Source organism: Zea mays, chromosome 8 (assembly GCF_902167145.1).
Source record: "Zea mays cultivar B73 chromosome 8, Zm-B73-REFERENCE-NAM-5.0, whole genome shotgun sequence".
NCBI lineage: Eukaryota > Viridiplantae > Streptophyta > Magnoliopsida > Poales > Poaceae > Zea > Zea mays.
In genome coordinates, this window is record NC_050103.1 from 62,657,626 (window position 1) to 62,673,122 (window position 15,497).

The following is a 15,497-nucleotide window of genomic DNA, read 5'->3' on the forward strand; positions in this document are numbered from 1 at the left end:
CATAGGATGTCTTATTGAGGATTCGATGAAGATAGAGTCGGTTGATGGCGTAGCAAGCGGTGTTGATTGCTTCCGCCCAAAACCGGTTCGAAGTCTTGTACTCATCAAGCATGGTCCTTGCCATATCAAGTAGAGTTCTATTCTTCCTCTCCACTACACCATTTTGTTGTGGTGTGTAGGGAGAAGAAAACTCGTGCTTGATGCCCTCATCCTCAAGAAAGCCTTCTATTTGTGAGTTCTTGAACTCCGTCCCGTTGTCGCTTCTAATCTTCTTGATCCTTAAGCCGAACTCATTTTGAGCCCGTCTCAAGAATCCTTTTAAGGTCTCTTGGGTTTGAGATTTTTCCTGCAAAAAGAACACCCAAGTGAAGCGAGAATAATCATCCACAATAACTAGACAGTACTTACTCCCGCTGATGCTTATGTAAGCTATCGGGCCGAATAGGTCCAGTGGAGTAGCTCAAGCGGCCTGTCAGTCGTCATGATGTTCTTGTGTGGATGATGAACACCAACTTGCTTCCCTGCTTGACATGCGCTACAAATCCTGTCTTTCTCAAAATGAACATTTGTTAGTCCCAAAAATGTGCTCTCCCTTTAGAAGCTTATGAAGATTCTTCATCCCAACGTGGGCTAGTCGGCGATGCCAGAGCCAACCCATGTTAGTCTTAGCAATTAAGCAAGTGTCGAGTTCAACTCTATTAAAATCAACTAAGTACAGCTGACCCTGTACTACTCCCTTAAATGCTACTTAATCATCACTTCTTCTAAAGACAGTAACACCTAAATCTGTAAAAAGACAGTTGTAACCCATTTTGCATAATTGAGAAACAGAAAGCAAATTGTAATCTAAAGAATCTACAAGAAAAACATTGGAAATAGAATGGTCAGGTGATATAGCAATTTTACCAAGTCCTTTGACCAAACCTTGATTTCCATCCCCGAATGTGATAGCTCGTTGGGGGTCACGGTTTTTCTCATAGGAGGAGAACATCCTTTTCTCCCCAATCATGTGGTTTGTGCACCCGCTATCAATTATCCAACTTGAGCCCCCGGATGCATAAACCTACAAAACAAATTTAGGCCTTGTTCTTAGGTACCCAAACGGTCTTGGGTCCTTTCACATTAGAAACAAGCACCTTGGGTACCCAAACACAAGTCTTTGATCCCTTGTGTTTGGCCCCAACATATTTGGCAACTACTTTGCCTGATTTGTTAGTGAACACATAAGAAGCATCAAAAGTCTTAAATGAATTATTAGGTTCATTTGATGCTATAGGAGATTTCTTTTTAGGCAATTTAACATGGGTTGATTGCCTAGAGATAGATGCCTCACTCTTATACATAAAAGCATGATGAGAGCCAGAGTGCGACTTCCTAGAATGAATTCTCCTAATTTTGTGTTCGGGATAACCGGCAGGGTATAAAATGTAACCCTCGTTATCCTGAACCATGGGAGCCTTGCCCTTAACAAAATTAGATAATTTTTTAGGGGCATTAAGCTTGACATTTTCTCCCTGTTGGAAGCCAATGCCATCCTTAATGCTAGGGCGTCTCCCACTATAGAGCATGCTTCTAGCAAATTAAAATTTTTCATTTTCTGAGTCATGCTAATTGATTTTAGCACTAAGTTGAGCTATGTGATCATTTTGTTGTTTAATTAAAGCTAGGTGATCATGGATAGCATCAACATTAATGTCTCTACATCTAGTGCAAATAGTAACATGCTCAATGGTAGATGTAGAGGGTTTGCAAGTATTTAGTTCATCAATCTTAGCATGTAAAATAGCATTCTCATCTCTAAGATTGGAAATAAAAATATTGCAAACATTTAAATCTTTAGCCTTAGCAATTAATTTTTCATTCTCAATTTTAAGGCTAGAGAGTGATGCATTCAACTTGTCAATCTTAGCAATCCAACTAGCATTATCATTTCTAAGACTAACAATTGAATCATCACAAACATCTAACTTCTCAACCTTAGCAATTAATTTATCATTCTCAAATCTAAGGTTGGAAATATGTCATGGCAAGTGCTTAGCTCACTAGTTAATTTCTCACATTTTTCTATCTCCTGAGCATAAGCATTTTTAACTTTAACATGCTTCTTATTTTCTTTAATTAGGAAGTCCTCTTGGCTATCCAAGAGTTCATCCTTCTCATAAATAGCACTAATCAATTCATTCAATTTTTCCTTTTGTTGCATGTTTAAGTTGGCAAAAAGGGTGAGCAAATCATCCTCATCATCACTAGAGCTAGCCTCATCACTAGATGTTGCATATTTAGTGGAAGCTCTAGATTTTACCTTCTTCTTTTTGCCGTCTTTTGCCATGAGGCACTTGTGGCCGACGTTGGGGAAGAGGAGACCCTTGTTGACGGCGATGTTTGCGGCGTCCTCGTCGGAGGAGTCGGTGGAGCTCTTGTCGGAGTCCCACTTCCGGCAAACATGGGCATCGCCGCCCTTCTTCTTGTAGTACCTCTTCTTTTCCTTCTTCTTTCCCCTCTTGTCGTCGCCCCTGTCACTGTCACTAGAAATAGGACATTTTGCTATAAAGTGACCGGGCTTACCACATTTGTAGCAAACCTTCTTGGAGCGGGGTTTGTAATCTTTCCCCCTCCTTTGCTTGAGGATTTGGCGGAAGCTCTTGATGATGAGCGCCATCTCCTCGTTGTCAAGCTTGGAGGCGTCGATGGGGAGTCTACTTGATGTAGACTCTTCTTTCTTCTCCTCTGTCGCCTTGAATGCGACGGGTTGCATCTCGGGTGTGGAGGAGGCACCTTGCTCGATGATTTTCTTGGAGCCTTTGATCATCAATTCAAAGCTCACAAATTTTCCTATAACCTCCTCGGGAGACATTAGCTTGTATCTAGGATCACCGCGAATTAATTGAACTTGTGTAGGATTAAGAAAAACAAGTGATCTTAGAATAACCTTGACCATTTCATGGTCATCCCATTTGGTGCTCTCGAGGTTGCGCACTTGGTTTACCAAGGTCTTGAGCCGGTTGTACATGGCTTGTGGCTCCTCTCCTTGGTTGAGCATAAATCGACCAAGCTCCCCCTCGATCGTTTCCCACTTGGTGATCTTGGTCACCTCATCTCCTTCGTGCGCGGTCTTGAGCACATCCCAAATCTCTTTGGTGCTCTTCAACCCTTGCACCTTATTATACTCCTCTCGACTTAGAGAGGCGAGGAGTATAGTAGTGGCTTGGGAGTTGAAGTGCCAGATTTGGGCTACCTCGTCCGAGTCATAGCCTTCATCCCCCACGGATGGTTCCTGTGCATCAAACTTAACAATGTCCCAAATGCTAGCGTGGAGTGAGGTTAGATGGTGCCTCATTTTATCACTCCACATACAATAATCTTCACCGTCAAAAACTGGTGATTTGCCTAGTGGGACGGAAAGTAAAGGAGTGTGTTTGGAAATGCGAGGATAGAGTAGGGGGGATCTTACTAAACTTCTTGCGCTCATGGCGCTTAGAAGTGACGGACGACGCGTCGGAGCCGGAGGTGGAAGGCGACAAAGAATCGGTCTCGTAGTAGACCACTTTCTTCATTTTCTTCTTCTTGTCGCCACTCCGGTGCGACTTGACGCGGAGAGGTGATTCCTCCCTCTTCTTGTTGCCGGACTCCCCCGATGGAGCTTTCCCGTGGCTTGTGGCGGGCTTGTCGCCGGTCACCATCTCCTTCTTGGCGTGAGCTTCCGACATCACTTCGAGCGGTTAGGCTCTTAATGAAGTATCGGGCTCTGATACCAATTGAAAGTCGCCTAGAGGGGGGTGAATAGGCAAATCTGAAATTTATAAAGTTTAAGCACAACTACAAGCCAGGGTTAGCGTTAGAAATATAGTTGAGTTCGAAGGGCGAAAACAAATCACAAGCAAATAAGAGCGGATGACACAGTGATTTGTTTTACCGAGGTTCGGTTCTTGCAAACCTACTCCCCGTTGAGGTGGTCACAAAGACCGGGTCTCCTTCAACCCTTTCCCTCTCTCAAACGGTCACTTAGACCGAGTGAGCATTTCTCTTCAATCAAACGGGACACTTAGTCCACTACAAGGACCACCACAACTTGGTGTCTCTTGCTTTGATTACAATTGAGTTGAGAACAAGAAAGGAGGAAGAAGAAAAGCGATCCAAGCGCAAGAGCTCAAAAGAACACGACAAAAGTCTCTCTTCTAGTCACTAATTGCTTTGAGTGGAATTGGGACTTGGAGAGATTTTGATTCACTCTATTTGTGTCTTGTATTGAATGCACTAGCTCTTGTATTGAATGTGCTAGCTGGAAACATGGGTGCCTTGAAGTGTTGGTGGTTGGGGTATTTATAGCCCCAACCACCAAAGTGGTCGTTGGGGAAGTCTGCTGTCGACGGGCGCACCGGACAGTCCGGTGCGCCAGCCACGTCACCCAACCGTTAGGGTTCGACCGTTGGAGCTCTGACAAGTGGGGCCACCAGACAGTCCGGTGGTGCACCTGACAGGTCCTGTTCACTGTCCGGTGCGCTATCTGCGCCTGCTCTGACTTCTACACGCGTTGTCCGCGCACTATAGATCACTGTTCACCTTTTGCAGACGACCATTGGCGCTGTAGCCGTTACTCCGCTTGGCACACCGGACAGTCCGGTGCTACACCGGACAGTCCGGTGCTACACCGGACAGTCCGGTGAATTATAGCGGAGAGCCATTTTCTGAAACCCGAAGCTTAGCAGTTGTAGGGAATTCTCCCTGGTGCACCGGACAGTGTCCGGTGGCACACCGGACAGTCCGGTGCGCCAGACCAGGGCAGCCTTCGGTTTGTCTTTTGCTCTTTTTATTTGAACCTTTTCTTGGACTTTTTATTGGTTTGTGTTGAACCTTTGGCACCTGTAGAACTTATAATCTAGAGCAAACTAGTTAGTCCAATTATTTGTGTTGGGCAATTCAACCACCAAAATTATTTAGGAAACGGTGTGAGCCTATTTCCCTTTCAGTGCGCGCCGCGCTGGCTGGCCGCGAGCCGCCGGGCAGAGGCCGCGCTGGCTGGCCATGCAGGGCAAGCCGCGGGCCGCCGGGCCATGGCCGCGCAGACAGAGCCACCGGGGGCACGTCACCACGGACACAGGCCACCGGTCGCGCGCAAGGCGGGCCGCGCCGGGTACCGCGTGCCACGTCGACCGGCTGCGAGGCCGCGCAGGGCACGGGAAGCCACGCCACGGGTCGAACCGGGCGTGCCCAGGCCGCTGTGCTGAGGACCACGCTAGCTGACCGGGGTTGGATGGCCACGCGCGCCGCGCTGGCTGCAGGCTGGCCACCACGTCGGGCCACCAGGTTGGCCGCGGCCGCGGGTCAGGTGGTCGAGCGGGCTCGCCGTCGACCGGCAAGAGCTGCGACGAGCGGGCTGCATCGGCCGCGCGCCATGAGCAATCAGCGCCGGCCGCCGTGCTGGGGGCCGGGGGGTGGGGGCGCGCGCCTGGAGAAGTGTAACACCCTAAATCCATCAATTGAAAATTACTTAGGTTATATTATTAATTTCCAGTAGAAATAAAAAATATTTTCGTTTTCAAATAATAAATTTGGTGATAGAAACAAATTACACAATTTTTGAATAAATCAATTTTATCAAGTGTTTGATGCATTCATGCTGAAACATAAACTTTGTTTGATGTATCCAACTTTTGGATTTAAGTTAGTATGAAAAATCTCATTTAATAAAATAAGAATGAGCTGTTAAAATAAGTGTTTTTGGAACATACTTTTTGATAGGTTAATAACTTTTGTTGCAGGTAATTGTGAAAATATTCTTTTTCTTTTTATAGAGCCCATTCTATTTAAATAATAGGTTTGTGCCTAAAATAATTTATTCTTTAAAATTTGGTATTTTATTTATAAAATATTATCTTTGAATTTATTACAATTTTTAAAATATTTAAATATAATATAGATATATATATTATAAAAAAAAGGAAAAAAACACACACACAACACACGCTACACATATAAATTAAGAAAAGAAAAACAAAAAAAAAATCTAGGCTTCACTGGACGTATGCTTTGCCTACAAGCCGCTAGACCCATCCGCTCACCCGTTCATGCGTCCCAGCTAGCCAGTCCCATTCCCTCTCCATTGGATGACAAGTGGGCCAGCCTCTGTTTCCGTGACGCAGCCGCACGCATCAGGCAGCCGCTCAGAATCTCAGATGCGAGCTCGCGCGCGTCGCGCACCACCGCTCGCCCTCGCCTGCATACATTGCCGCGACACGAGTTTTCACTCCGTCCGCTCGCCTCTCCTCAGTGGACGTCATCCGTTTCTCGTCCTCTGCATTAAGGCTTTGTTCGTTTGTGCTGGATTGATGAATCGGAATGGTTTCTAAACGGATTGTTTCTCTAATTTATATAAATTTTGATTAGCTGTAACGATTTCAGGTGCAATCTGACACAAACGAACAAGGCCTAACTCCATCCGTAACTCCGTTCGTTTCTTCTCCAAGTAATTGTGCCTGCTGGCACGGAAGAGTCGTCGGCCACACTGAAGCACCATCGCCTACTCGTCTTCCCTCCTCCGGACGCATATAAGTAGTGCGCAAGCGAGCTCGCCTTCCCCTTCCTCGCTCCCCTCCGACCTCTGATTCTGCAATTTATCTTCGTGCCCGTACACTGTTGTCGTCGTCGCCGCCAGAGCTCGTCTTCGACGCTCTCTGCGTCTTTCCCACCGCCAGCACCTAGACACCCACTATGCCGTGGCCGCTTTGCAGCACCCCGTCAGAGCCCGTCCACATCGTCCAGCTCATCGCGTCGAAAGACGTCGTCGTTCCCTGTTCCGCATCGCGTCATCGCTCTGTTGCCACGCACCGTCTGATGCCGAGCTCACCGACGCCGTGTACGAATTTCACGTCAAGGCTTCCTACTCTCTTGCAACCGAAGCCGCAACTCCTTTTTGCCATGAACATGTGATTAACAAGGTGAAAATTGTGTGCTGCTCTTTAAAATCTAGGCATAAGTTATTATGATGATTTTTATTTGAGATTCAAATCTGCTAACAATTGTTTTATTAGTTTCGTATGTCTATTCTAAATACTTCAAAATTAATATTTACGATTATTCACATGTTTTCATAATTTAAATCTGATTTATGAATGTTATAATAAATTTATACGTAGTTTTCTAATTATTACGTAGTTTTCTAATTATGAAGTTCAAAAGAATTGTAGATCACCTTTCCTTAATCAAACGTACTAAATAAATAACTATATAATGGTCATTTTATGATTTAGATTTGTATTCAAGTATTTCATATTAAATAAGTGTACGCTAGATAGGGATTTCTATTATAGCTTAATTAAGTGCCCACATAACTAAAATGATAGATTAAATTTTGTTGAACGTAATTTCCTTTTTAATGCATTAGATCATTTGTTCCTAAAATAGAACTACAGATAATTAATAGATTAATTATCCTTTATCATAATTTATTAATCAAACATATAGTCAATTTGTTCTTAACTAGATTTATGGCATGATTAATGATTTTATAGAATTTAGTCCACATTATATACGAATCACTTCGCTTTTCCTAAAGGAATAAAATAAAGTAATAAAAGTTTAAGTTCTTTTATAACTTAAAATGTTACTTTATATATGGACTTCGAATATAATAATATAGGCTATGTGTTTTCTAATAAAATTAAAAGATGGTTATGCGATCATTATCTTTTGCATGACAATCTAGTTAAGGCTCATAACCTAACTCGTCTTAAATAGATGATTAATAATATAATTATGATCTTTTCACGTAAAAAGTTGTTTAAGCTATTTATGAGTTTTTTATAAAAGTAATGTTTAATAATGTGTTTCATAACTCATTAACCTTAGATAAATAACATATATCTTTTCTAAAAAGGTTAAAAAGGTTTAATATTGTTGTAACGTGTTTTGTTGTCTTATAAACACTTAATCTTAGACATATCACATATGACGCTTTATAAAAGATTAAATTGGTGAACCTAATATTTATATATTTAATTAAGACATTTTTAAGCTCATGTCTTGTTTTATAAAGTATAGATCACACATCTTTGAAAAGAATACCTACTTATTATAACCCTTGCGTGTAAGGTTTTTGAAAAGCGAACGCTCTTTTTGTTAGGCTTTCTTTTAGCTTTACCTATGGTGAATGTTGTATGTTATTGAGTGGTGTTTGTTCTCCTTGTTTGTTTGTGTGATATTCAGTGGTTGATCTAGTAGTTAAGAATCAAGATCTATTCCTATCCGTGGAAGAACCTCAAGTTTTCAATAAGCAAGGCAAGTGGACTTCTCCCTCTGCATAATGAAAGGGAAATGTGCCCTTGGGCCATTTCTAAGTATTTTGGTGATTTAGTGTCCAACACAAGTGCCTAAGTGTAAAAAGGTGGACAAAGTACAAATCAAAGATAAAGGTATGTTTCTCAGACTTAGTACATTGTTTTATGGACTAATGTATTGTGTATAAGTGCTGGAAACAGGAAAAATCCAATTGGAAATGTCTTGGCTCGAGCAGCCAAGACTCTGCTCAGCCTGGGAACACCGGACTGTCCGGTGGTGCACCGGACAGTGTCCGGTGGTGCACCGGACAGTGTCCGTTGCGCCAGGCTGGCTCTGGCGAACAGGCTGCTCTCGGGACTTTGACGGCGATGTACGGCTATAATTCACCGGTCTTTCCGGTGGTGCACCGGACTGTCCGGTGAGCCGTTCACAGGCGAACTCGTCGCTCTCGGGAGATGATTAACGGCATACGGCTAAAATTCACCGGTCTGTCCGGTGGCGCACCGGACTGTCCGGTGAGCCAACGGTCAGCCGGGGCAACAGTCGGCCGAGGATTCCGCGCGTGACGCGTGGCCGAGCCAACGGTCACATTGGTGCACCGGACTGTCCGGTGCGCCAACGGCTCTCAGACTTCAACGGTCGGCTTCGCCAAATAAGGAAGGCTATCTGCACCAGGCAGTGTCCGGTGGTGCACCGGACTGTCTGGTGCGCCAGTCGACAGAAGGCAAAGATCTGCCTTCCAGAATTGCTCTCAACGGCTCCTAGCTGCCTTGGGGCTATAAAAGGGACCCCTAGGCGCATGGAGGAGCACACCAAGCATTCCTTGAGCAATCTTGACCACTCACACTTCATTCTTGCGCATTTGTTCGACATTCTAGTGATTTAAGCTTCGTTCTAGTGTGCTAGTCTTTCGAGCTTAAGTCTGGGTCTTGTGTGTGCGTATTTGCTGTGATCTTTGTGTCTTGTGTGAGTTGCTAATCCCTCCCTTGCTCTGTGCGTCTTTGTGATATTCAAGTGTAAGGGCGAGAGGCTCCAAGTTGTGGAGATTCCTCGCAAACGGGATTAAGAAAAGCAAGCAAAACACCATGGTATTCAAGTGGGTCTTTGGACCGCTTGAGAGGGGTTGATTGCAACCCTCGTCCGTTGGGACGCCACAACGTGGAGTAGGCAAGCGTTGGTCTTGGCCGAACCACGGGATAACCACCGTGCCATCTCTGTGATTGATCCCTTGTGGTTATTGTGTTTTGTTGAGACTCCTCTCTAGCCACTTGGCAATTATTGTGCTAACGATTAACCAAGTTTTGTGGCTTAAGTTTCAAGTTTCACAGGATCACCTATTCACCCCCCCTCTAGGTGCTCTCAATTGGTATCGGAGCCGTTCTCTTCACAAAGGGACTAATCGCCCGAAGAGATGGATCCTAAGGGGAAGGGAATCGTGATCAACGATAAAGAGAAGGAGTCCTTCGTCAACGAGCCGAAGGATGACAAGCCTACAGACTCGAGCTTGGGTCACAGACGCAAAGATGGGAAGAAGAAGAAGACAAGACGCATCAAGGAGATCGTCTACTACGACGACAGCGATGAGTCTACTTCTTCCCAAAAGGACGACAACCACAACGACTACGAGAGAAGGAAACCGGTTAATTCGAACTTTTCTTTTGACTACTCTCGTATTCCGCAAAGTACAAATACTCATTTGCTCTCCATTCCACTTGGCAAACCTCCTCACTTTGATGGAGAGGACTACGGATTTTGGAGCCACAAAATGCGTAGTCACCTGTTCTCTCTCCATCCGAGCATATGGGAGATTGTGGAAAGTGGAATGAAATTTGATAGCTCGGATAGTCCTATTTTTATTAATGAACAGATTCATAGAAATGCACAAGCTACTACTGTGTTGTTAGCCTCCTTGTGCAGGGACGAGTATCATAAGGTGAGCGGCCTGGACAATGCCAAGCAAATCTGGGACACCCTCAAGATCTCTCACGAGGGGAACAATGTCACCTTGCTCACCAAGATGGAGTTGGTAGAGGGAGAGCTTGGAAGATTTGCAATGATAAGGGGCGAGGAGCCAACTCAAACATACAACCGGCTCAAGACCCTTATCAACAAAATAAGGAGCTACGGAAGCACGCGATGGACGGACCACGACGTCGTCCGCCTAATGCTAAGGTCATTTACCGTTCTTGATCCACATTTGGTGAATAATATTCGTGAGAATCCCAGGTACACCAAAATGTCGCCCGAAGAAGTCCTTGGAAAATTCGTAAGCGGGCGAATGATGATCAAGGAAGCGAGGTACGTGGACGATGCACTGAATGGTCCAATCAATGAGCCTCAACCCATTGCTCTCAAGGCAACGAGAAGCAAGGAGGCGTTACCTAGCAAGGTGGCGCAAGTTGAGGCGGCAGGGCTAAATGATGAAGAAATGGCCCTCATCATCAAGCGCTTCAAGACGGCGCTTAAGGGTCGCAAGGGATAGCCAAGCAAGACCAAGGCCAAGGGGAAGCGCTCATGCTTCAAATGCGGTAAGATTGGTCATTTTATTGCTAACTGTCCCGATAACGAAAGTGACCAGGAAAAAAGAAACAAGAGGGAGAAGAAGAAGAATTACAAGAAGGCCAAGGGCGAGGCACATATCGGAAAGGAGTGGGATTTGGATTGCTCCTCCTCCGACTCCGACAATGAAGGACTCGCCGCCACTACCTTCAACAAGTCATCCCTCTTCCCCAACGAGCATCACACATGCCTCATGGCGAAGGAGAAGAAGGTATGTACTCGAGACAGTACTACTTATGATTCTTCTAGTGATGATGAGTCTAGCGATGAGGAAATAGATTACTCTAGCTTGTTCAAGGGATTGGATAGAAATAAAATTGATAAAATCAATGAATTTATTGATGCCCTGAATGAAAAAGATAGACTTTTAGAAAAGCAAGAGGATTTGTTGTATGAAGAACATGATAAATTTGTAGAGGCACAAAAATCCTATGCTTTAGAAGTTAAAAGAAATGAATGCTTTCTTATGAACTATCTACTTGTCATGAAACCATTTCTACTTTAAAAGGTGTCAACAATGATTTAAATGCTAAATTAGAAGTAGCAAATAAATCTAATTCTTGTGTAGAACATGTTATGATTTGCACTAGGTGTAAAGATTTTGATATTGATGCTTGTAGTGAACACCTAGTTACAATTTCTAAATTAAATGATGAATTGGCTAGTCTTAATGCCCAACTTAAGACTAGCAAAAGTGATTTCGATAAGCTAAAATTTGCAAGGGATGCCTACTCGATTGGTAGACACCCCTCAATTAAGGATGGACTTGGCTTCAAGAGGGAAGCCAAGGACTTAACAAGCCATAAGGCTCCCATCTCCACCAAGGAGAAAGGGAAGGCCCCTATGGCTAGTAGTGCTAAAAAGAACCAAGCTTTTATGTATCATGACAGGAGACAATCTAGAAATGCTTATAGGAGTTATAATGCATATGATGCTTTTGATTCTCATGCCATGTTTGCTTCTAGTTCTTCCTATGTGCATGATAGAAATGTTGGTAGGAGAAATGTTGTTCATAATATGTCTAGGAGAAATGTTGTTAATGTTCCTAGGAAAGTTAATGAACCTTCTACAATATATCATGCTTGCAATGCTTCTTTTGCCATTTATAGAAAGAGTAAGAAGGTGATTGCTATGAAATTAGGGGCAAGATGCAAGGGAGATAAAACTTGCATTTGGGTCCCTAAGACAATTGTGACTAACCTTGTAGGACCCAACAAGAGTTGGGTACCTAAGACCCAAGCCTAAATTTGCCTTGCAGGTTTATGCATCCGGGGGTTCAAGCTGGATTATCGACAGCGGATGCACAAACCACATGACGGGGGAAAAGAGGATGTTCTCTTCCTACGTCAAGAACAAGGATTCCCAAGATTCAATAATATTCGGTGATGGGAACCAAGGCAAGGTAAAAGGGTTAGGTAAAATTGCTATTTTATCTGAGCACTCTATTTCTAATGTGTTTTTAGTTGAGTCGCTTGGATATAATTTGTTATCTGTTAGTCAATTATGCAAAATGGGATATAATTGTCTATTTACAAATGTAGATGTGTCTGTCTTTAGAAGGTGTGATGGTTCACTAGCTTTTAAGGGTGTACGAGACAGCAAACTTTATTTGGTTGATTTTGCAAAAGAAGAGGCCGGTCTAGATGCATGCTTAATGGCTAAGACTTGCATGGGCTGGTTGTGGCATCACCGCTTAGCACATGTGGGGATGAAGAACCTCCACAAGCTTCTAAAGGGAGAACATGTGATAGGTCTAACTAATGTACATTTCGAAAAAGATAGACCTTGTGCAGCTTGTCAAGCAGTGAAACAGGTGGGAGGCTCTCATCACACCAAAAATGTGATGACCACATCAAGACCCTTGGAGATGCTTCATATGGACCTCTTCGGACCCGTCGCCTATCTAAGTATAGGAGGAAGTAAGTATGGTCTTGTTATAGTTGATGATTTTTCCCGCTTCACTTGGGTATTCTTTTTGCAGGATAAATCTGAAACTCAAGGGACCCTCAAGCGCTTCCTCAGGAGAGCTCAAAATGAGTTTAAGCTTAAGGTGAAGAAGATAAGGAGCGACAACGGGTTCGAATTTAAGAATCTTCAAGTGGAGGAGTTCCTTGAGGAGGAGGGGATCAAGCACGAGTTCTCCGCTCCCTACACACCTCAGCAAAATGGTGTGGTAGAGAGGAAGAACAGGACGCTCATCGATATGGCGAGGACTATGCTTGGAGAGTTCAAGACCCCCGAGCGTTTTTGGTCGGAAGCCGTGAACACGGCTTGCCACGCCATCAACAAGGTCTATCTTCACCGCCTCCTCAAGAAGACTTCATATGAGCTGCTAACTGGTAACAAACCCAATGTTTCTTATTTTCGTGTATTTGGGAGCAAATGTTATATTCTTGTGAAGAAAGGTAGAACTTCTAAATTTGCTCCCAAAGCTGTAGAAGGGTTTTTATTAGGTTATGACTCAAATACAAAGGCGTATAGGGTCTTCAACAAATCATCAGGTTTGGTTGAAGTCTCTAGCGACGTTGTATTTGATGAGACTAATGGCTCTCCAAGAGAGCAAGTTGTTGATCTTGATGATGTAGATGAAGAAGATGTTCCAACGGCCGCGATACGTACCATGGCGATTGGAGATGTGCGGCCTCAGGAACAAATGGAGCAAGATCAACCGTCTTCCTCAACAATGGTGCATCCCCAAACCCAAGATGACGAACAGGTACCTCAAGTGGAGGCGCATGGTCAAGGGGGAGCACAGGATGTTCAAGTTGAAGAGGAAGAAGCACCTCAGGCACCTCCAACCCAAGTTCGAGCGACGATTCAAAGGAATCATCCCGTTGACCAAATTTTGGGTGATATTAGCAAGGGAGTAACTACTCGTTCAAGATTAGTTAATTTTTGTGAGCATTACTCCTTTGTCTCTTCTATTGAGCCTTTCAGGGTAGAAGAGGCATTGCTAGATCCGGACTGGGTGTTGGCCATGCAGGAGGAACTCAACAACTTCAAGCACAATGAAGTTTGGACACTGGTGCCTCGTCCCAAACAAAATGTTGTGGGAACCAAATGGGTGTTCCGCAACAAACAGGACGAGCACGGGGTGGTGATGAGGAACAAGGCTCGACTTGTGGCAAAAGGTTATGCCCAAGTCGCAGGTTTGGACTTTGAGGAGACGTTTGCTCCTGTGGCTAGGCTAGAATCAATTCGTATTTTTCTAGCATATGCCGCTCACCATTCTTTCAGGTTGTACCAAATGGATGTGAAGAGCGCTTTCCTCAACGGGCCAATCAAAGAGGAGGTGTACGTGGAGCAACCCCCTGGCTTCGAGGATGAACGGTACCCCGACCACGTGTGTAAGCTCTCTAAGGCGCTCTATGGACTTAAGCAAGCCCCAAGAGCATGGTATGAATGCCTTAGAGACTTTTTAATTGCTAATTCTTTCAAGGTTGGGAAAGCCGATCCAACTCTTTTCACTAAGACTTGCGATGGTGATCTTTTTGTGTGCCAAATTTATGTCGATGACATAATATTTGGTTCTACTAACCAAAAGTCTTGTGAAGAGTTTAGCAGGGTGATGACGCAGAAATTCGAGATGTCGATGATGGGCGAGTTGAGCTACTTCCTTAGGTTCCAAGTGAAGCAACTCAAGGACGGCACTTTCATCTCCCAAACGAAGTACACGCAAGACTTGCTAAAGCGGTTTGGGATGAAGGACGCCAAGCCCGCAAAGACTCCGATGGGAACCGACGGACACACTGACCTCAACAAAGGAGGTAAGTCTGTTGATCAAAAAGCATACCGGTCTATGATAGGGTTTTTACTTTATTTATGTGCTAGTAGACCGGATATTATGCTTAGCGTATGCATGTGTGCTATATTTCAATCCGATCCTAAGGAGTGTCATTTAGTGGCTGTGAAGCGAATTCTTAGATATTTAGTCGCTACGCCTTGCTTCGGGATCTGGTATCCAAAGGGGTCTAACTTTGACTTGATTGGATACTCAGATTCCGACTATGCTGGATGTAAGGTCGATAGGAAGAGTACATCGGGGACGTGCCAATTCTTAGGAAGGTCCCTGGTGTCGTGGAATTCTAAGAAACAAACTTTCGTTGCCCTATCCACCGCTGCGGCCGAGTACGTTGCCGCAGGACAGTGTTGCACGCAACTACTTTGGATGAGGCAAACCCTCCGGGACTTTGGCTACAATCTGAGCAAAGTCCCACTCCTATGTGACAATGAGAGTGCTATCCGAATAGCGGAAAATCCTGTTGAGCACAGCCGCACAAAGCACATTGACATCCGGCATCACTTTTTGAGAGACCACCAGCAAAAGGGAGATATCGAAGTGTTTCATGTTAGCACCGAGAACCAGCTAGCCGATATCTTCACTAAGCCTTTAGATGAAAAGACCTTTTGGAGGCTGCGTAGTGAGCTAAATGTCCTAGATTCGCGGAACTTGGATTGATTTATAGCATACATGTATTTATGCCGTTGATCATGTTCTCTATGCATTTTGTTGCTTACTTGTGGTGCTCAAGTTGTACAAACTCTCCCCGGACCTCACAAGTCCTTGTGCAAGTGATGCACATATTTAGGGGGAGTTGTACTACAACTTGACCCTTTGAGACTAACCGTTTGCTTGAGTTTGCTTGGTTTAGTCTCAAAGGAGG

At 44.3% G+C, this 15,497-nt stretch overlaps 1 pseudogene; it reads left to right on the top strand.

Annotated features, from left to right (window-relative positions):
• Positions 1-5,225, top strand: part of LOC103636964 (vacuolar cation/proton exchanger 1a-like) — an 81,479-nt pseudogene extending 76,254 nt beyond the window's left edge.
• Positions 5,226-15,497: the final 10,272 nt, after the last annotated feature.